General features: G+C 45.5%; 1 long non-coding RNA gene across 1 annotated transcript; it reads left to right on the top strand.

Moving 5' to 3' along the window:
- The first annotated feature begins 280 nt into the window (after nucleotides 1-280).
- On the top strand, nucleotides 281-12,070 carry LOC147123065 (uncharacterized). Its single transcript, XR_015080391.1, has 3 exons — nucleotides 281-399; nucleotides 11,619-11,712; nucleotides 11,816-12,070. It is a non-coding gene; the product is annotated as an uncharacterized LOC147123065 (long non-coding RNA).
- The last annotated feature ends 9,250 nt before the right edge of the window (nucleotides 12,071-21,320 follow it).

Here is a 21,320-nt window from a genome sequence, read left to right as displayed (position 1 = left end):
GGGAGTGAATCTGAAAGGTTAATCTCTTTTTAAAAATAAAATCTAGTCTTGTGTGCTTCCAATTAGCATTTAACTTAAATTTAAATTTACTGTTTCAAGTTTTAAGTTTCTTCCAGGCTTGAGCAGAGCTGAGCAAGCTCTGTGCTGGAGAGCAGGTGAGAGTAATTAATTAATTAACTGGTCTAATCTGGTTCTGTAACCACCAGAGAGCTCACTTATTTAAATCTCAGCAGTATAAATAAGGCTTCCTTCCCTTCTCTTTCTTTTTCCTTCCAGGACAGCAGGAGCTAAAAAGCTGCACAAAAGGGGATAGAGAACTAGCGGGAGTTCGGTTCCTTGACACCTCCCCCCCCCAATCGCATTTGGAGAAAAATAAAAGGTGCTATCACAGGGAAACGGGTAAGTGATTGGTTGATGAGTATTTTGCTCACTTCCCTTACCTTTTAAAGCTCAGGACATTTATTAGTAATTGTAAGGTTTCATTAGTACTAGTTTACTAGCTGTAATAAATCTTATTCGGTGTAGTAGGGTTTGTTAATTAATAAAAAATAAATTAATTAAGACTCAATAAAGATGGCAGGGCAGGTGATGTGTTGCAACTGCAGTGTGATCCAGGGCAAACACGTCTGCGGTAAGTGTCTGCGGCTTGAGGAGCTTCAGCTCAGAGTTGAGGAGCTGGAGGCCGAGCTGCAGACTCTGCGATGCATCAGGGAGGGGGAAAGTTACCTGGACACTTTATTCCAGGAGGCAGTCATACTCCTTAGGATAGGGTCTTCTGATTTGGTCAGTGGTCAGGGACAGGAGAATGTGACTGCGAGTGAGGCAGGTATGGGGACCCAGGAGGTGGAGGAGCCTTCGCCTTTGCAATTGTCCAACAGGTTTGAGGTTCTTGCGGCCTGTATGGATGAAAGCGATGGCTGCAGGGTGGATGAGCAAACTGACCATGGCACCGAGGTACAAGAAGCCATTCAAGCGGGGGGAGTTAATAGGAATGTAGTGGTAATTGGGGACAGCATAGTCAGGGGAATAGATACAGTTCTCTGCGGCCAAGAGCGAGAGTCCAGACGGCTGTGTTGCCTGCCCGGTGCCAGGGTTCGGGACATCTGCTCTGGGCTGGAGAGGAACTTGGAGGGGGAGGAGCCAGTGGTCGTGGTCCATGTAGGTACCAATGACATAGGTAGAAGTAGGAAAGAGGTTCTGCTGAGAGTATGAGCAGCGAGGGGCTAAATTAAAAAGCAGAACCTCAAGGGTAATAATGTCTGCATTATTACCTGAGCCACGAGCAAATTGGCATAGGGTAAATAAAATTAGAGATGAATGCGTGGCTCAAAGACTGGTGTGGGAGAAATGGGTTTCAATTCCTGGGGCACTGGCACCAGTACTGGGGAAAGTGGGATCTGTATTGTTGGGACAGTCTTCACCTGAACCGTGCTGGGACCAGTGTTCTAGCGAGTCGTATAACAAGGGCGGTAGAGAGGGCTTTAAACTAAATATTGGGGGCATGGGATCAAATTTGGGAAGATGTGGTAATTCAAAGATTAGAGAAAGGTATTAATATGGGAAATGATAAACAGACCATGACAGGAAGGGATAGAGAGTACAAATCTAAGAGTAAATCAACAGATCAGGCTAGAGGTTACAAAAAAAATAAAAGGACAAAACTAAAGGTTCTGCATCTGAATGCACGTAGCATTCGAAACAAAACAGATGAAATAAATAAATATGATCTGATAGCCATTACAGAAACATGGCTGCAGGATGACATAGATTGGGACCTGAATATTGAAGGGTACATTTAGGAAGGTGGAGGGTGGCTCTGTTAATTAATGATGGTATTTGCACAAAGAGAAGGATGACCCAAGTTCAGGAAACCAGGATGTAGAAGCGGTTTGGGTAGAGATGAGAAATAATAAAGGCAAGAAGTCACTTGTGGGAGTGGTGTACAGGCCCCCTAACAGTAACCACATGGTAGGATGGAGTATAAAGGAAGAAATAATGGGAGCTTGTCAGATGGGTACGGCAATAATCATGGGGGATTTTAATCTGCATATAGACTGGAAAAATCAGATGGGCAAAGGTAACATAGATGAGGAGTTCATGGAATGTTTTCGGGATAGTTTCTTACAACAGCATGTTCTGGAGCCAATCAGAGAGCAGGCTATTCTAGAACTGGTATTGTGCAATGAGATAGGATTAATTAATGACCTCACAGTGAAGGTGTCCCTAGGTAGCAGCAATGATTGAATTTTACATTCATTTTGAGAGAGAAGAGTGGGTCCAAGACTAGTATTTTAAACTTAAATAAGGGCAAGTATGAGGGCATGAAAGCAGAGCTAGCCAAAGTGAACTGGCAAATTAGGTTAAGGGATCGGTCAATAGAGTTGCAGTGGCAGTACATTTAAGGGGCTATTTCAAAATACACAGAATATATACATTCCAACAAGAGAAAAATTCCAAGGGGAGGACCCACCATCTGTGGTTAACTAAAAAAAAGTTAAAGATAGTATTAAACTTAAAGAAAAAGCATATAATTGCACAAAGATGGGTGGCAGGTCAGAATATAAAAAACAGCAAAGAACGACTAAAATAAGGAGCGAAAAGTCAGAGTACAAGAGAAAGCTAGCTAGAAATAGAAAAACAGATAGTAAGAGTTTCTATAGACATTTTAAAAAGAAAAGAGTTAACAAAGTGAGTGTTGGTCCTATAAAAAGTGAGTCTGGGGAATTAATAATGGAAAATAAGGAGATGGCAGTTGAATTGAACAGGTATTTTGCATTGGTCTTCACTATCTGGGATACAAGTAATATCCCAGAAATAGCTGTAAATCAGGAAATGGAAGGGAGGGAGGAACTCCAGAACATTTTTAATCACCAGGGAAGTGGTACTGAGCAAATTGTTGGAGCTGCGGGCTGACAAGTCCCCGGGTCCTGATGGACTTCATCCGAGGGTCTTAAAAGAAGTGGCTAGTGAGATAGTTGATGTGATAGCAAAATACTGCAGATGTTGGAAATCCGAAATAACAACAGAAAATGCTGGAAAAACTCAGCAGGTCAGGCAACATCCGTGGAGAGAAATTTGAGTTGACGTTTCGGGTTGGACCCTTCTTCAAAACTGGAAAGAAAAGAAACTAGATCGGAGGCAAGGCTGCGATCGGACAAAAGAATAAAAGAAACAAAAGAAGTAAGAGATTAGAAGCTAGACGAGATGGTAATAGGCTGGGATTAGGTGTAAAGTGTACTGGCAGGGCAAAAGATAGCTGCCAGGTGTGAGAGAAACAAAAGGAAAGGGCGGGGGGGGGGGGGAAAAGGAGTGGAACAATTACAAGAGAAAATGAAATGGGGGCCGAGCTTATGATCTGAAATTGTTGAACTCGATATTGAGTCCGGAAGGCTGCAGACTGCCTAATCGGAAGATGAGGTGCTGTTCCTCGAGTTTACGTTGAGCTTCCGTGGAACAATACAAGAGGCCAAGGACGGTGAGGTCCGAGTGGGAGTGGAGCGGTGAATTAAAATGACAGGCGACCGGAAGCTCGGGGTCACCCTTACGGACTGAACGGAGGTGTTCCGCAAAGCGGTCACCCAATCTGCGTTTGGTCTCCCCAACGTAGAGGAGACCGCATCGTGAGCAGCGAATACAGTATACTAGATTGCGAGAAGTACAAGTAAATCGCTGTTTCACCTGGAAGGGGTGTTTGGGGCCCTGGACAGTGGGAAGGGGGGAGGTATAGGGGCAGGTGTTAAATCTCCTCCGCTTGCACGGGAAGGTGCCAGGCGAAGAGGAAGGGCTGTTTGGGGTGATAGAGGAGTGGACTAGGGTGTCTCGGAGGGCGCGGTCCCTGCGGAATGCTGAAAGGGGAGGGGGGGGGAAGATACGTTTGGTGGTGGGATCACTTTGGAGGTAGTGGAAATGCCGGAGGATGATCCGTTGAATGTGGAGGCTGGTGGGGTGAAAGGTGAGGACAAGGGGAACCCTATCGTGGTTCCGGGAGGGAGGGGCAGGGGTGAGGGCAGAAGTGCGGGAGATAGAACTGACACGGTCGAGGGCAGTGTCAACCACAGTAGAGGGGAATCCTTGGTTGCGGAAAAAGGAAGACATGTCTGAAGCGTTGGTGCGTTGGTTTTAATTTTCCAAAATTCCCTAGATTTGGGGAAGGTGCCATTAGATTGGAAAATAGTGAATATAACTCCTTTATTCAAAAAGGGAGGGAGACAGAAAGCAGGAAACTACAGGCCAGTTAGCTTAACATCTGTCATAGGGAAGATGTTAGAAGTTATTATTAAAGATGTTATAGCAGGGCATTTAGAAAAGTTCAAAGTAATCAGGCAGTCAACATGGTTTTGTGCAAGGGAAATCTTGTTTAACCAATTTATTGGAGTTCTTTGAGGAAGTAACATGTGCTGTGGATAAAGGGAAACTGGTGGATGTAATGTACTTAGATTTCCAGAAGGCCTTTGATAAGGTGCCACATCAAAGGTTATTGCGGAAAATAAAAGCTCATGGTGTAGGGGGTAACATATTGGCATGGATAAAAGATTGGCTAGCTAATAGGAAATAGTAGGCATAAATGGGTCATTTTCTGATTGGCAAGATATAATGAGTGGTGTGCCACAGGGATCAATGCTAGGGCCTCAACTTTTTACAATTTATATGAATGACTTGGATGAAGGGACCGAAGGTATGGTTGCTAAATTTGCTGATGACACAAAGATAGGTAGGAAAGTAAATTGTGAAGAGGACATAAGGAGGCTACAAAGTGATATAGATAGGTTAAGTGAGTGAGCAAAGGTTTGGCAAATGGAGTATAATGTGGGAAAATGTGAAGTTGTCCATTTTGACAGGAAGAATAAAAAAGATGCATATTATCTAAATGGTGAGAGATTGCAGAGCTCTGAGATGCAGAGGGATCTGGGTGTCCTAGTGCATGAATTGCAAAAGGTTACTATGCAGGTACAGCAAGTAATTAGGAAAGCTAATAGAATGTTATCGTTTATTGTGAGGAGAATTGAATACAAAAGTAGGGAGGTTATGCTTCAGTTATCCAGGGCATTGGTGAGACCACATCTGGAGTACTGTGTACAGTATTGGTCTCCTTATTTAAGGAAGGATGTAAATGCATTGGAAGCAGTTCAGAGAAGGTTTACTAGACTAATACCTGGAATGGGCGGGTTGTCTTGTGAGGAAAGGTTGGACAGGCTAGGCTTGTATCTGCTGGAGTTTAGAAGAATAAGAGGTGACTTGATTGAAAAATAGAAGATCCTGAGGGGTCTGGACAGGGTGGATGTGGAGAGGATGGTTCCTCTTGTGAGAATCTAGAACTAGGGTTCACTGTTTAAAAATAAGGGGTTGCCCATTTAAGACAGAGGTGAGGAGAAATTTTTTCTCAGAGGGTCGTGAGTCTTTGGAACTCTCTTCCTCAGAGGGTGGTGGAAGCAGAGTCTTTGAATGTTTTTAAGGCAGAGGTAGATAGATTATTGGTAAGCAAGGGGGTGAAAAGTTATTGGGGTAGGCGGGAATGTGGAGTAATCGGATCAGCCATGATCTTATTGAATGGCAGAACAGGCTTGAAAGGCTGAGTGGCCTACTCCTGCTTTTAATTTGTATGTTGTGATGGAAAGAAGTTTGATGAAGCAGCTGAAGATGGTTGTGCCTAGAACATTACCCTGAGGAACTCCTGCAGTGATGTGCTGGGATGGTTGGCCTTCAACCACCACAACTATCTGTCTGTCATGCATCTCTTACTGGCAATTGATACTATGACATAAGAAAAGGACTCAAAATAATTGTTTCATTTCCTCTTTCTAATCTGGTGATGGTGTGTCAAGACCACAAGATAAAATCAAGTTAAATAAAATTGTTTAAAAAAAAATTCATATAAAACCATGAGTGTATGGAATGAGTACCTAGACTACAGCCCAGGAAGGTTCCAGGTTCAACCCATAATCTGTGCTGTTAAGTAATTTCAACTAAGGCAGCAGAAAGGGGATAATTCAGTTGGTTTCTGTGCCCCTGGGTTATAGAGGGGGGGGGGGAAATTGAACAGGCTTCCTTCTAATTGCCATCCAACAGGAAATGAACACGTGTGAGGGTGTCAGATGAGGACAGGATTGGGCTCGGCTGTAACAATCCCCACAATTGAACAACTTGTCTATGCTGAATGTCAGGACTCCCACTTGAATAGTGGCCACTGGAGCAAGTTACAGGAAGGTGACTGGTGCCATTGGAACCATATCACAGCAAGGAGCCAACATCAGGAGACGGAGAAAACTAGCAGAGAAAAATTAAGCAAAAAATATTATTAAAAATGTGAAAATAAAGTAAAGCTGAATAGGTAAATGCATTTGCTGATGTGGTACTGATTCATACAAATCAGAGGTCTCAGGTTTGACCTTTGGGCCGCGATTTTCTCAGCGGTGTCGGGATGGGGGGGGGCGGGTCAGCTGGTTTCTGGGTTCCAGTCCCGCCCCCAGCTGCCGCCGCTCTGCAGATGTGATTTTCCCTTGATTGGCCTTGTTAAGCCCGTCCTGCGGGCTTACCGGCCAATTAACAGGAAGCAGATTTGATGGCGCATCATCTGCTGGTTTCCTTAAAGGGACCATGCACAATTTTATTTTGACTGTTGATTTTTCAGTGTTTGACAGCGTTGAGGTGCTGAAAACACTGACAATCACTGCACAAAGGTGAACTCTTGCACCCAGGCTCTCCAATGACTCCCTCCATATGCATATGGAGGGAGTCACAGTACGCAGGGAGGTTCTCTTCCCTTCCAAGGACAGAAGAGACCACCCCAGGACACCAAATTACCTTGCACCTCCACCCAACCCTCTCTATCTACTTTATCACTTCCCCATCTCACTAGCCACCCCTCGCACTCAACCTCATTCTACTGCAAGCATACCAACAAACAACACACAATAATGGGCACTTGAGAGGTTTAGTCAATGTCCATGTGAAGTTTCTGGTAATGTGTTGTCATATAGTGAAATCTCTTTCAAATAGTGCCCATTATTGGACAGTTCTGAGCGCACCTTGAAGTGTCTTACTGAGTTCCAGTGAATGTTCAGTCATAACGTTTCCCCCCCCCCCCCCTCCTCTACCCCGCCCCGCTATAGTGATGTGTGTGCATGGAATGGCTTGGACATTAAAGGGATGCTTCACGGTGCTGGTGTGGGATGGTGTCAACCTAGTGCATCATGTGGCAGCCAGGGTTTCCAGCATCAAGTGAAGAAAGTCTGGCCATGGTGATGGAGGCCAGCAATTTTGTCAGAGGCTGATGCCCTGTGCCCAGTGCAGCATCAGGTGAAGGTGGCGAAGGTTGTTGATGAGGCTCGTGATGTTGGTGTTGGGGCTGATTGTGGCAGGATTTGGAGGACCAAGGTCTGATTGTTTCATTGGCTCCAATGTTGCTGGAATAGATGGCAGCTACAAGTGAGATGACAGAAGTGAGCTGTCACTGGTGAGAGGTTCTCCCAATGAGGTGGCACTGGACATACAGTTGGATTTAAAAACTTGTAAGCTAAAGAAATCTGTGTATTAAAAATGCAGTAACCAACATTTTCTTTGCACTGAAACTCACCATGTGCAACATGGCATCCTTGACACCACTTCTGCAGCTGTCATCTTTTCACAAACATCAGACCAGACTCTCAACACACCACACTTACCTGGCGTGTTGTCTGAATGTTGTAAAACCCGACCCAGAAGCTGGAAAATCAAAAAAGACCCTGAAAGTTGCTCACAAATACCAGTTAATAGACAATTAATTGCCTTTAATCCGTTTCCCACCGCCAGGGGTCGGGTCCATTTGCAAATCGGGGACCCGACACTTGAAGGTTGTGCGGAGGCGGGATGACAGCAGGTTCTGAACTCTCCATCAATCAAAATGACTTTAACCCCGGACTCGCCTCCAAACCCGCCCTGAGTGCTGGCAAAATTGCGGCCTTGATCTTGGTGAGTCAACTGATCTTAATTTGAGTGTTACAATTGGCCTCAGTATCTCTAGACTAGGCAGGGAAATAAAATCAACTGGAGTTGCACCATATGCTCACAATCTAGCAGCCCCTGATGGAACTGTGCTCATCAATGCTGCAACCTGTGATCGAATAGCCTACCAACATTTACTGTTTAAAGTAACGCATAAAGAATGGCCACTTGGGGGAGGTGACAGAGGGCTGCTGGCATCCAGCGCCCAGCATGAATCAGGCATCGGGGGAGTTAGAAGAAAATTGGTTGTAAAACAAAACCAAAGGGAACTAATGACAAGAAATGCATGGCAACTGCTGAATAATTTATTTCTCATCTCCCAAACAATGGCTAGAATTAGGAGTAGGCTGGAAACCTGCCGGTGCCACGCAAAATAATAGTGCAAGCAACAAGGGTATTTTGGTGCTGCCTGCAAATTTAAATTAGCGCTGCACTAAACCGACCGTGCAAGATTGGTTTTCTGGCACTACTCACAGCAGGAGGCCCATGTGGTGTGACCGTAGCGTCCCTGGAACAAGAGTGGTGTTGTCTTAAAGCAAGGCTGTCATTTTAGAAAGCAGTGTTGGTCCCTTAAAGGGAAACTGCCTTCTAAAATGAAACAAAATTAAAATAATGTAAAAATAGGCAGTTTTAGCCCTTACAGTTCAACTGCCTTCTGGAAAAAAAAATTAAATAATTCCCAAATGGCAGTCTTCAGCTCTAAAAGCTGAACTGCATTCCACACCTAAAAAAGTAGTAAAAGTGCTTCAGCACTAACACAAATGGCTCAACAAGCCAGGGAAGGGGCACACACCCAGGGTCTCGCACGCAGCACTCCAGCTTTGTTCAGGGGGTTGACACTGCAAGAGAGGTCCTCTACCCACAGGGGCCAGGAGGCCCTCAAGAAAGAACAATGTGGGACCACATCACCGAGGCTGACACTGCCAGCAGTGTCACCCCCACCACCTGGCTTGTGTCCAAAGAAGCTTCATAACCTCAGACCACTGGTCAAGGTCAGTGAATGCATCGTCAAAAGCCATCTCCTACCAACTGAACCACTAGCCTCACACATTGCTCATTGCACAACTCCCCGCCCCCCCCCCCCCCCAAATCACTCGCTTGCCAACAATCTCTACCAAACATGACACACACCGTCCATTCCTAGCTTCACCTAGCCCCCTTGGAGGAGACGGGGTTGGCCACTCTTGGAAGGAGCCCTTGGGCAGTGGCGGTGCTGAAAGGATACAAGATGCTGGTATCCTCATACATTATCCTCCTTCTCACATCCCTCTTCATTCGTTCCTGGTATCTGGGTGTCGCTGGTAGGCAGCATTTATTGCCCATCCCTAATTCACCTCTAAGGTGGTGGTGAGCCGCTTTCTTGAACCGCTGCAGTCCAGGATTTTGACTGTGAATATGAAGGAACGGCAATATATTTCCAAGTCAGGGTGATGTGTGATTTGGAGGTGATGGTGTACCCATGTGCCTGCTGCCCTTGACCTTCTAGGTGGTAGAGGTCGTGGGCTTGGGAGGTGCTGCCGAAGAAACATTGGCGAGTTGCTGCAGTGCATCTTGTAGATGGTACACACTGCAGCCATGGTGCGTCAGTGGTGGAGGTTGTGAATGTTTAAGGTGGTGGATGGGGTGTCAATCAAGTGGGCTGCTTTGTCCTGTATGGTGTTGAGCTTCTTGAGTGTTGGAGCTGCACCTATCCAGGCAAGTGGAGAGTATTCCATCACACTCCTGACCTGTGCCTTTATAGATAGTGGAAAGGCTTTGGGAGTCAGGAGGTGAGACACTTGCCGCAGAATACCTAGCCTCTGACCTGCTCTTGTAGCCAAAGTATTTGTGGCTGGTCCAGTTAACTTTCTGGTCAATGGTGACCCCCAGGATGCTGATGTTGGGTGATTCGGCGATGGTAATGCCATTGAATGTCAAGGGGCGGTGGTTAGAAGCTCTCTTGTTGGAGATAGTCATTGCCTGGCACTTGTGTGGTGCAAATGTTACTTGCCGATTATCAGCCCAAGCCTGAATGTCATCCAGGTCTTGCTGCATGCGGGCATGGACTGCTTCATTATCTGAGGAATTGCGAATGGAACTGAACACCGTGCAATCATCAGCGAATATCCCCACTTCTGTCCCTATGATGAAGTGAAGGTCATTGATGAAGCAGCTGAAGATGGCTGGGCCTAGGACACTGCCCTGAAGAACTCCTGCAGCGATGTCCTGGGGCTGAGATGATTGGCCTCCAACAACCACGACCATCTTGCTTTGTGCTAGGCATAACTCCAGCCACTGGAGAGTCTTTCCCCTGATTCCCATTGATTTCAATTTTACTAGGGCTCCTTGATGCCACACTCAATCAAATGCTACCTTGATGTCAAGGACAGTCACTCTCACCTCACTTCTGCAATTTAGCTCTTTTGTCCATGTTTGGACCAAGGCTGTAATGAGGTCTGGAGCCGCATGGTCCTGGCGGATCCCAAACTGAGTATCGGTGTGCAGGTTATTGGTGAGTACGTACCACTTGATAGCACTGTCGACCACACCTTCCATCATTTTGCTGATGATTGAGAGTAGACTGATGGGGCAGTAATTGGTCAGATTGGATTTGTCCTGTTTTTTTGTGGACCAGACATACCTGGGCAGTTTTCCACATTGCCAGGTCGATGCCAGTGTTGTAGCTGTACTGGAACAGCTTGGCTAGAGGCTCGGCTAGTTGTAGAGCACAAGTCTTTAGCAAGACAGCCGGGATATTGTCGGGGCCCATAGCCTGAAGGGATAATTACAGTCCTAGCCCTTTTGGGCTATCCCAGATCAGGCATATTCCCTAGACGTTCACCCTCAACTTAAGTTAGAGATAGCCGAATTCCAGAAGATGCTTTAAATGGGTCTAAAGGTTCAGGCTATCTCTCCCTAAAGGAAAGGAATGACTGAAGATGTTACTGTCCTCCAGATAGTACTTTTAATAAGTTGAACTAGACTGTAACCTTCCAGATATTGAGGGTCTGGAATATCCCCCCCCCCCCCAGAATTCTGCAACTGCTTACAAAAGAGTGTACAGAAATGTGGGTTCGCGAGTTTATACTGATTTACTCTGACAATTCTAAAAAATATATAATTTTATTTAAGAGCTGACATTCATTTAACATCTGCTGAATCAGTCGCAACATTAACAATTCAAAATACAATTAGCTTACATTTCTTATTTCTCAGAGATCCTTATTCTCAAATTTTTACTTTGTTACATTTCTTATTTCATATTTATTTCTAAATCCAGAACATCCACCAAAATCAATCACTTTGACTTCCCGAGACTCATAGTTAAAGACTTAGATGCCTCCTGAAGAGTTGAGAAATGCTTTGCCTGTTCAGCAAGTTCTGACTGTCTGTTAAAAAGGTCTTATTTTTATACCCTTTTGGCAGTGGTTTCTTCTTTGATGTTCTCTGCTGATGTCAGCTAATTGTTTTTATTGATACCTCTTTCGAATGCTTTCTATTTTCCTATCAATTCAACTATTGCATGCATAATTATTTCTCTGTTTTTGGAACACCTAAAAAAGGTAATCATAAAAACAATGACTGCAATGGTTTCTGTTTGTCATTCCTACAAAATGCTTTCATTCAATTCTTAATATTGGCTTTACTTTTTTTTACAGACATTGTGACCCCGTTCTGCTCCAAGTTTAATACAAACACAATGCAATTGCTTGGTGTCTCTATTGAAGTCATATTTTCAAAGCCGCCTTGTTGGTAATATATTTACAATATGTAAATTAAAACCACTAACTGTTTACTTGTTTTCTAGCTATCTCAATTGGTTGCGTATTTAATCTTATGGTTCATCCGCTCGCAGAGGGAAGAGGAAGAGGAAGACGCAGAAGAGGAGGAAACAGAAGGAAGGATGTAACCCAGACAGCCTCTTTCTGGCTGGGATGTTTGGGATGGAATCATCCGCCTGCAGTACTAGTGCCCACACCCCCAATTCCCCTTTCAACATTTGTCCCACACCTTACATTCCCTCTGTTACTGACCATCACAGTGTCCTCTTGGCCACAATGCTGAGTAGCCACCACAAAGCAAACTTTATAAATCTATCCATCCAATATGACATCAAGTAATCAACTCATTACCCTTAGTGACTGTCTTGTGTGTGCCTTTGCCTATCTTACTGATGTCACCCAGTGCTACCTCTGTGAATGCAGCATGACTTGTGGAAGGCTGCTGACTTTCAGTTGGGAGAGACTGCAGATGGCCTTGCCTCTCACTCTCACCCTCACTTGAAATGAGGAAGGCACAAGGGTACAGTTGTGGTGAGGGGAGGGTGGGAAAGCAAGAGGTGCATGCTTACACCATGCACACCTTGTAAATTAGAAGATATTGTGGGATGCATGCTAACCAATGGAAGCAGCATGCTATAGACAGAGCTAAGTGATCCCACAACCAACCGATGAGATCAAAGCTCTGCAGTCCTGCCACATCCAGTTGTGAATGGTGGTGGACTGTGGACTATTAAACAACTAATGGGAGGAAGAGGCTCCCTGAACATCCCCATCCTCAATGATGGTGGAGCCCAGCACATGAGTACAAAAGACAAGGCTGAAGCGTTTGCAATTATCTTCAGCCAGAAATGCCACGTGGATGATCCATCTCGGCCTCCTGGAGGTCCACACCATCACAGAAGCCAGTCTTCAGCCAATTCGATTCACTCCACATGATATCAAGAAAATACTGAGCACACTGGATACAGCAAAGGCTTGTGAAGGAATAGCCATGATTCAGAGAAATACATGATACCATGAACAAATTTCTAATATTAATACAGAATATACTGGGTTTAAAAATCTAAAGCCTCACACAAGTCTCAGCAGACAGGCTGCAAACAGAAATACAGGCTTCTGAGAAAAGATCAGTTGATAACAAAGTTGTAAACAAGCTTTGAAATGGGAATTAGTTAAATATACTAAAACAATGAAAGATTGAAGCAAACCATTGGTGCTTCCGAAAGGTCTAGTTTGGAGGCAGCACGATGAGAATGCCTAGTTTAAAGTGTTGAGATAACACGTTGGAACAGAAACACAAGCATTAAAAGAACCATGTGCCTTTGAAAACATGACATCAAGTAAAAGAAACACCTGCTGATCAAATAATTTTATGTTAAACTTGAACCTTCCTTCTGTTTCCTCCTCTTCTGTGTCTTTCTCTTCCCTCTGCAAGCAGATGCTGGAAATCTGAAGTAAAAGTAGAAAATGCTGGAAATACTCAGCATGTCAGGCATCACTCAACCTGAGACGTGAACTATGTTTCTTTCTCCATGGATGCTGCCTGACCTGTGTATTTCCAGCATTTTCTGTCTTCTCGGAGGCCTTCCTTTAACAGCCGAAGCCTTGCAAGCATCCAGCAGCATTCCCTGCACACCTTAAAAACTTAACATCTATTGCACCAAGCCACTACTTCAATAAAATATTTTTTTAAAGTCCAAATCTAAACTTACCTGAAAGATGTGTGTTTCCCTTTAAGAAGCACTGACAGCATCTCTGCAGGGCTGCTTCAAGCACGCTTTTCTGAACGTGCTTAGGACCCGGTGATAAACTCTGCAAAAAGGTTGAAGTTTGCAGAAGTGGCGTCAAGTCGGCGATTTACTCTGGTGATTTACATTTGAGTCCAGTACCGCTACCAAAATGTCGGCTGCTGAGTCCCCCACCGGAGGCCGATGGAAGTGAGGCAGCCGCCAATTTTTTCCAAAACGGGCCTTAACAGCCAGCGCAAACAATGCGAATTTCTAGGCCAATATCTCCACAGAAGTATTGCATTTTCTTTTAAATGTTACTGTATGCATTAAATACATTGTTATAAATGTAGAGGCCCTTGAGTTGTAACTGAATAAGGTGGCAGAGTAAGGTTAGTGTCTTACTCATAGCCATTAACTAGTTAGTTCTTCTTCCCTAAGCCAACTGTCTAAAGAGTCCTGTTACTGACGGGATAAATGTTCCACCTAGTTTAGAAACATAGAAGATAGGAGCAGGAGTAGGCCATTCAGCCCCTCGAGCCTGCTCCGCCATTCAATGAGATCATGGCTGATCATCCAAATTCAGTACCCTGTTCCTGCCTTCTCCCCATTTCCCTTGATCCCTTTAGCCTTAAGAAATATATCCAACTCCTTCTTGAATATAGTTAATGAATTGGCCTCAACTGCCTTCTGTGGTAGAGAATTCCACAGGTTCACCACTCTCTGGGTGAAGAAATTCCTCCTCATCTCTGTCCTAAATGGCTTACCCCTTATCCTTAGACTGTGACCCCTGGTTCTGGACTCCCCGCCATCAGGAACATCCTTCCTGCATCTAGTCTGTCTAGTCCTGTTAGAATTTTATAAATTTCAATGAGATCCCCTCTCATTCTTCTAAACTCCAGCGAGTATAAGCCCAATCGACCCAATCTCTCCTCATTCCTGCCATCCCAGGTATCAGTCTGGTGAATCTTCGCTGCAATCCCTCCATGGCAAGAACATCCTTCCTCCGATAAGGCAACCAAAACTGTACACAATACTCAAGGTGTGGTCTCACCAAGGCCCTGTACAACTGCAGCAAGACATCCTTGTTCCTGTACTCGAATCCTCTCGCTACGAAGGCCAACATACCATTTGCCTTCTTAACCATCTGCTGCACCTGCATGCTTACCTTCAGCGACTGGTGCACAAGGACACCCAGGTCTCGTTGCACTTCCCCTTCTTCCAATCTATTACCGTTCAGATAATCTGCCTTCCTGTTTTTGCCACCGAGTGGATAACCTCACATTTATCCACATTGGGCAGATGCATGGCAGATGCAGTATAATCACCCAACCTGTCCAAATCATACTGAGTTTCTCGGCATCCTCCTCACAGCACACACGCCCACCCAGCTTTGTGTCGTCTGCAAACTTGGAGATATTACATCTAGTTCCTTTGTCTAGATCATTAATATATATTGTGAATAGCTGGGGTCCTAGAACCGATCCCTGCCGTACCCCACTAGTCACTGCCTGCCAAAAGCCTTTAGTTACGACAGTAGGTTTAGAGAGCTAGCTTTTTTACTCTAGAAAAGCGTAGACAATCGGGTGCTTTAACTGAAGTGTTTAAAATTCCAAGGGGGAAAAATTCAGTTGTCTGCGCCTCCCATTAACGCCTTAAGAGGGCGCTAATTGGGGCACAAAGCAACTAGAGGCCGGACGCGGCGATGTTTGTGCTGCTCACGAAATTAACTAGACATTTTGTGGCGGCGCTAAACACTACCGCCACGATCTCCTGTGCTGGCAGATTATGTCGTCATTAGAGTGCGCAACGCCCCGTTAGCGCCCTGGACTGGATATTGAGTGGCGCCCCCTGCCTTACCGCCTGCCGCTAGCAACGACAGGTTGAGGGAAGCGTTATGCTGTCCAAAAGGGACTAGGGGAGCGCTATTTAAAGGCGACCACTTCCTGCCTTTTTTTGTCGGTGACATTTTTGCACCACGCAGTCAGAGAGGCTTCTGGAGCGATTCAACGCTGTGTGAAGGAGTTTTGAGTACTGAGCAGCACTTTGCAGGTTTATTTTGATTTGCCCTTCCTTGCTTCGCCCGCCCTCTGAGGTAGCGCCTCACTCCTCGGCCTTTGTGCCTTAAGACAGGTGTGAAGCGCCTGATTTAGCGCTCCAATCACCTCCAGGGGTGATAAAAGCCAAGTTTGATGTCAGAGGCAATAATTAGCACCAGGCGCTAAATTTTGCGCACGGCCAATAACGGCGCCTCAAATGGAGCGATACCAAATTTTTCCCCCCAATTCTATTTGGATAGGCTATGTGAATTAGATAGGCTAGGGAGATCCACGGGACATGCATATAAGTTAAGTAAGCACAGAACTAGGTTGGATGTCAGGAGATCGTTATTTTGTGGAGGGTCTCTGACCTAAGGAACAAGTTGCTGGCTCATACAGTGAGTGCGGATTCGCGCAAGCATCAAAAAGGGAGTTGGCCGATTTCCTGGCTGTAGCTGATAACACTGCGGAAAGAAGGTAGGTGTGATATTGGCCGATGTGCCTCATGGTCTCCTGGAACTCATTTTGACCGGGTCTGTGGGGTTGGAGAGGAATTTCCAAGGATTTATTTTTTCCCTGAATTAGTCTGGAGATTTATTTAATTTATTTTGTTGCCTCACCCAGGAGATTAGTGCATTTCACCACCTCAGGACATCCCAAAGTGCTTTATAGCCAATGGAAGCCCTTTTGAAATGTGGTCACTGTGTTTCCTACATTACAACAGTGACTACACTACACTTTATTGGCTATAAAGTGCTTTGGGATGAGCTGAGGTTGTGAAAGGTGCTATATAAATGCAAGTCTTTCTTTAAAGTAATTGGTTGAAGGATTAGAGGGGAGTTGAGGAGACATTTTTCATCTAGAGAGTGTTGGGGGTCTGGAACTCACTGCCTGAAAGGGTGGTAGAGGCAGAAACCCTCATCACATTTAAAAAGTACTTGGATATGCACTTGAAGTGCCGTAACCTACAAGGCTATGGACCAAGAGCTGGAAAGTGGGATTAGGTTGGATAGCTCTTTCGGCCGGCACAGACAGGATAGGCCGAATGCCCTCCTTCTGTGCCGTAAATTTCTATGATTACCTGGCTGCTGGTGGGTGAGGAGGGTTGGGGGATCATCAGTTGCAACATGACTGTGTGGGACCGGCTCGATGGACCAGTTGGCCTTTTCCTGTCCATCATTTTCATATGTTTGTATATCCTGGCATCCTCCCCAGCATTAATAGGATGTGAAGTCGTTCCTGCTGCCAGTGGCACATGGAAGGTTCACAGATGGGTACATGGGTAGATTGAGGACTTAGAATTGTTAAGTCCGTGAATGATTGAGACACGGACTAGCAGGAGAGAAACAAACAAGTCTTTACTGGTGAAAGGAATAAACGAAACTAACCAACAGAGGCTCTCTAGCGCTTTTTATACAGGGGTGGTCACTGCCGGTATTGCAGTCTGAGACCAGTTATTCTCTTAAAGGTACATACACAACAATTCCTCCCCTTTTAGATAAACAGTACATAACATTCATTTAACACTAATGATAACGAATTACAATCACAATTACTGTTGCTAGATACATTGGTTAAGTTTAAGCAATTATAAGTTCAGTCTTTGAGGAGGCTTCCTGATTCTGTCTGGATAACGCCTCTTTGGAGTATCAGGTTCTTCTGGCAATGTTAAGTCGAAATCAATGTCGTTGTTTGGTTCACCTGCTTCCAATATTACCGGTTCTGCGGTAGCTGCAATTGGAACGTCGATTTCATTACCAGGTGTATCAGATCGTGGTGTGGAGTTGACGTTTTCCAATGACTCTAGAATCTGGTCAGCATGGCGTCTTACAATGCTCTCCCCAACGTCCACGGCATACATGAGAGGTCCTTGTCGTGTACAAATCGTTCCTGGCTGCCATTTCTCAGTGCGGTAGTCCCGGGCCAAAACTGGTTGACCTATCTTAAAACTCCTGGTCGGCCTTTCATTCATATTCTGAAACTGCCTGTTCTCCACATCTCTTCGGACGTTTGGCTTAACCAAATCCAAGCGGCATTGTAGTCTTCGATTGAAGAACATCATGGCTGGAGTTTGGTTGGTAACCGCATGTGTCGCATTCCGGTAGGCAAACAAGAAGTTGTCCACCTTGTGTTGTAGGGGTATATCTTCATTAGACATTGCCTTGATAGCCTTCTTGAATGTTTGGACAAACCTCTCGGCCAATCCATTAGTGGCTGGATGATATGGGGCAGATGTGTAATGCTTAACACCATTGTTCTTTAAGAACCTCCGGAACTCTTCAGACACAAACTGTGGTCCATTGTCAGAGCAAATCTGTTCAGGCAGCCCATTCCTGGCGAATATGGTTCGTAAAACTGCGATCGTTTTTTCCGTGGTGGTTGAGGACATTTTTATTACCTCTGGCCACTTTGAATGTGCATCCACCGCAATTAAAAACATCGAGTCCATGAAGGGACCAGCAAAATCAATGTGCACCCTTTGCCATGGAGATAAGGGCCACTCCCATGGATGCAGAGGAGCTTGTGGTGGGGCGTTTTGGACCTTCTGGCATCCTGCACAGCTCTTGGTCATCTCTTCGATTTCTCTATCGATTCCCGGCCACCACACAAACGCTCTGGCTAAGCTCTTCATTTTTACCCCACCCAGATGACCCTCATGAAGCTCATTGAGCACTCTATCCGTCAACTTAGGTGGAATTACTACTCTGGATCCACACATCAAGGTTCCTCTGCACACTGACGGCTGTTCTCTTCTTGACGAAAATGCTGGCAGCAGTGGTTCGCGATGTGCTGGCCATCCCTTCACCGTTAAATCATAGACCCGTGATAGTGTTGGGTCATTCCGTGTTTCCTTTTCTATGTTTGCATTCGTCACAGGGAGACATTTGACTATGGTCGAGTGGAATAACTCCATTGGATCCACTGCAAGGTCTTCTTCTTCCACCGTCGGCAACGGTAGACGTGACAATCCATCAGCATTTCCATGCTGTTTAGTTCCCCTGTACTCGATGTCATATTGGTGTGCCCCTAGGAAAAGGGACCATCTCTGCAGCCGTTGTGCTGTCATTATCGGTACGCCCTTCTGAGGGTTGAAAATGGAGACAAGAGGTTGATGATCGGTTAGTAGAGTAAATTTTTGACCGTGCAGATAGTGATTGAACTTCTTCACCCCCCACACTAGGCTGAGGGCCTCTCTGTCAATCTGGGCGTAGTTACGCTCGGCAGAAGTTAACGAGCGTGACGCAAAAGCTATCGGCCTCTCCAAACCATTAAGGAATTTATGTGACAGTACCGCCCCAATGCCGTAGGGAGACGCATCACACGCCAGCCTGAGTGGCAGTGCTGGGTTGTAGTGAGCCAATACTTCCTTCAAAGTGATTAAGTCCTTACTCTTCTGAAAAGCACGTTTACAATCATCGCTCCATTTCCATGCTACCCCCGTTCGTAGCAGGGCGTTCAGTGGATGCAGAATTGTCGACAAATTCGGCAAAATCTTATGATAGTAATTCACCAGCCCGAGGAATTACCTCAATTGCGACACATTTTCAGGTGCTGGGGCCTTAACAACCGCTTCAATTTTGTCAGGGGACTTATGTAACCCCTCTTCATCAATCACGTGGCCACAATACGATATCTGTTTCTTAAAAAATTCGCACTTGGGGCGGTTGGCTCGCAGCCCATGTTCCCGTAGTCTAGTGAGCACCTGTTCTAGGTTGTTAAGGTGTTCACTGTCATCTTCACCTGTTACAAGGATGTCGTCCAAGTAACACTGAGTCCCCGGAATCCCTTGCAGGACTTGTTCCATCGCTCTTTGCCATATCGCCGGAGCCGATGCTACTCCGAATACCAATCGATGATATTGGTAAAGACCTTTGTGAGTGTTTATCGTGAGATACTTCCTAGAGGACTCTTCAACCTTCATCTGCAAATATGCTTGTGCTAGGTCAATTTTTGTAAAACGCTTCCCTCCAGACAGTGAGGCGAAGATGTCTTCTATCCTTGGAAGAGGATATTGTACTGTGTGAAGGACAGGGTTCACCGTCACCTTGAAATCCCCACAGATGCGAATCTTCCTTGGCTCTCCGGACTTATTGCTTAACGTTTTTTTCATGACAGGAACAATGGGTGTCGCCCACTCACTCCAGTCGACCTTAGACAACACGCCCGCCTTCTCCAGATTCTCCAGCTCTGCCTCGACGGCTGGACGAATTGCATTTGGTACCGGTCTCGCTTTGAAAAACTTGGGAACTGCATTCTCTTCTATTTTTAACGAGGCGGTTACGCCTTTAAGCGTGCCCAGTTCTTGTTGAAATACCTCTTTGGCGTTAGCTAAGATTGTTGACAATCGTCCAGGAGTGACGTCTTCATCTTTTTTACCGTCCACCGTCATTGCATGAATGGAATGCCAATCTAAGTTTATCTTCTTGATCCATTCCCGTCCCAATAACGGTGGTCCACCATTTGGCAGTATGTAGAGATACAATTTCTGTATTTTCTTGCCATTGTATTCGACAGGCACCCTTATTTTTCCTCTGGGGTATACTTTTTGCCCCGTATACGTCGTCAAGACGATGGATGTCTCTCTCAAGGGTATGTGTGAAAATAGCCGCTCATAGTCTCGTCGATTCATGGCGGTTAGCGCTGATCCTGTATCCAATTCCATTTTAACTTGGGACCCTGCTATCGTGAGGGTGACCCAAATGGTTCGGTGATCCTCTTTTGTGATTACATTGTGAAGTTTGAGACAGCTTAATCTCCTGTTCTCGGATTCACTACCGCTCATCTGGTCTTCGGAACTACTGTCCGTCATCTTTTGTACTTTCTTGTACGGTTCCTTAGTAGCCTTTTTGTTGTCGCTGGTCTTCTTCCCAGACCTACAAACTCGTGCAATGTGTCCAATCTTCCCGCATTGTCTGCATATTTTGTCTTTGGACCAGCAGTCCTTCTGGTCATGGTTAGTTCTGCCACAGCGGTAACATTTTGCAAATCCCCGTGTCATTTCGTGGGTGCTGTATTCCTGTGGTTTTTGTTGAATTTCTGCAGCTCCCCTGGCTGCTGCTTCATACGATACTGCCACGCTGAAAGCCTTATCTAGCGTTAGCTCTTTTTCTGCAAGTAACTTCTTCTGTGTTCCTTCACTCAGGAGTCCACAGACAAATTTGTCCCGTAGGGTATCTGCCAGTCCTGCTCCGAACTGGCAGTGCTTTGATAGCTTGCGTAGTTCCGTAAGATACTCAGCATTGCTCTCATCTTTGTGCTGAGTTCTCCTGTGGAATTTAAATCTTTCTGCTATCAACAGCGGTGCAGGGTTTAAGTGCTCCTGTAGAACAGCAACAATTTCGTTAAAACTCTTTGCCTTCGGTTTGGCTGGAGTAATCAGATCCCGCAATAGGCCGTACGTTCTAGCGCCCATTACGTTTAGCAATATTGATGCCTTTTTCCCCTCCGCTATTTCATTTGCCTCGAAATATACCTCGACTCTTTCCACATACGTGGTCCAGTCCTCTAATGTATTATCAAAAGCAGTGATACAGCCAGTCTTCGGCATCTTGCAATTCTAAAATGGCGCCTCCCGCGCTTTGCCTTCTTCTCTGATTTAACAAAATGGCGCCTCCCGCGCTTTTCCTTCTTTCCCGCTGTTGTTAGCGCTGCTTTCCACGGTTTCTTGCGCGTATTCTTTTTCTTTTATTATTTTCCCGTCGTGGAGCGGACCCTCTGGAACACTTCCCTCCCTCTTCTGAGGTCCGAACGCTGCCCAGCTTTGAAACACCGGCCGCGCCCTGTATGCTCCACCCTCTCTCTCTCTCCTTGCT

The sequence above is a fragment of the Somniosus microcephalus genome, chromosome 2 (genome assembly GCF_052327205.1).
Source record: "Somniosus microcephalus isolate GS21.2 chromosome 2, FLI_Smic_1.0, whole genome shotgun sequence".
NCBI lineage: Eukaryota > Metazoa > Chordata > Chondrichthyes > Squaliformes > Somniosidae > Somniosus > Somniosus microcephalus.
The sequence above is the reverse complement of the archived record's forward strand: the minus strand, read 5'-3'. Positions and strand labels throughout refer to the sequence as shown.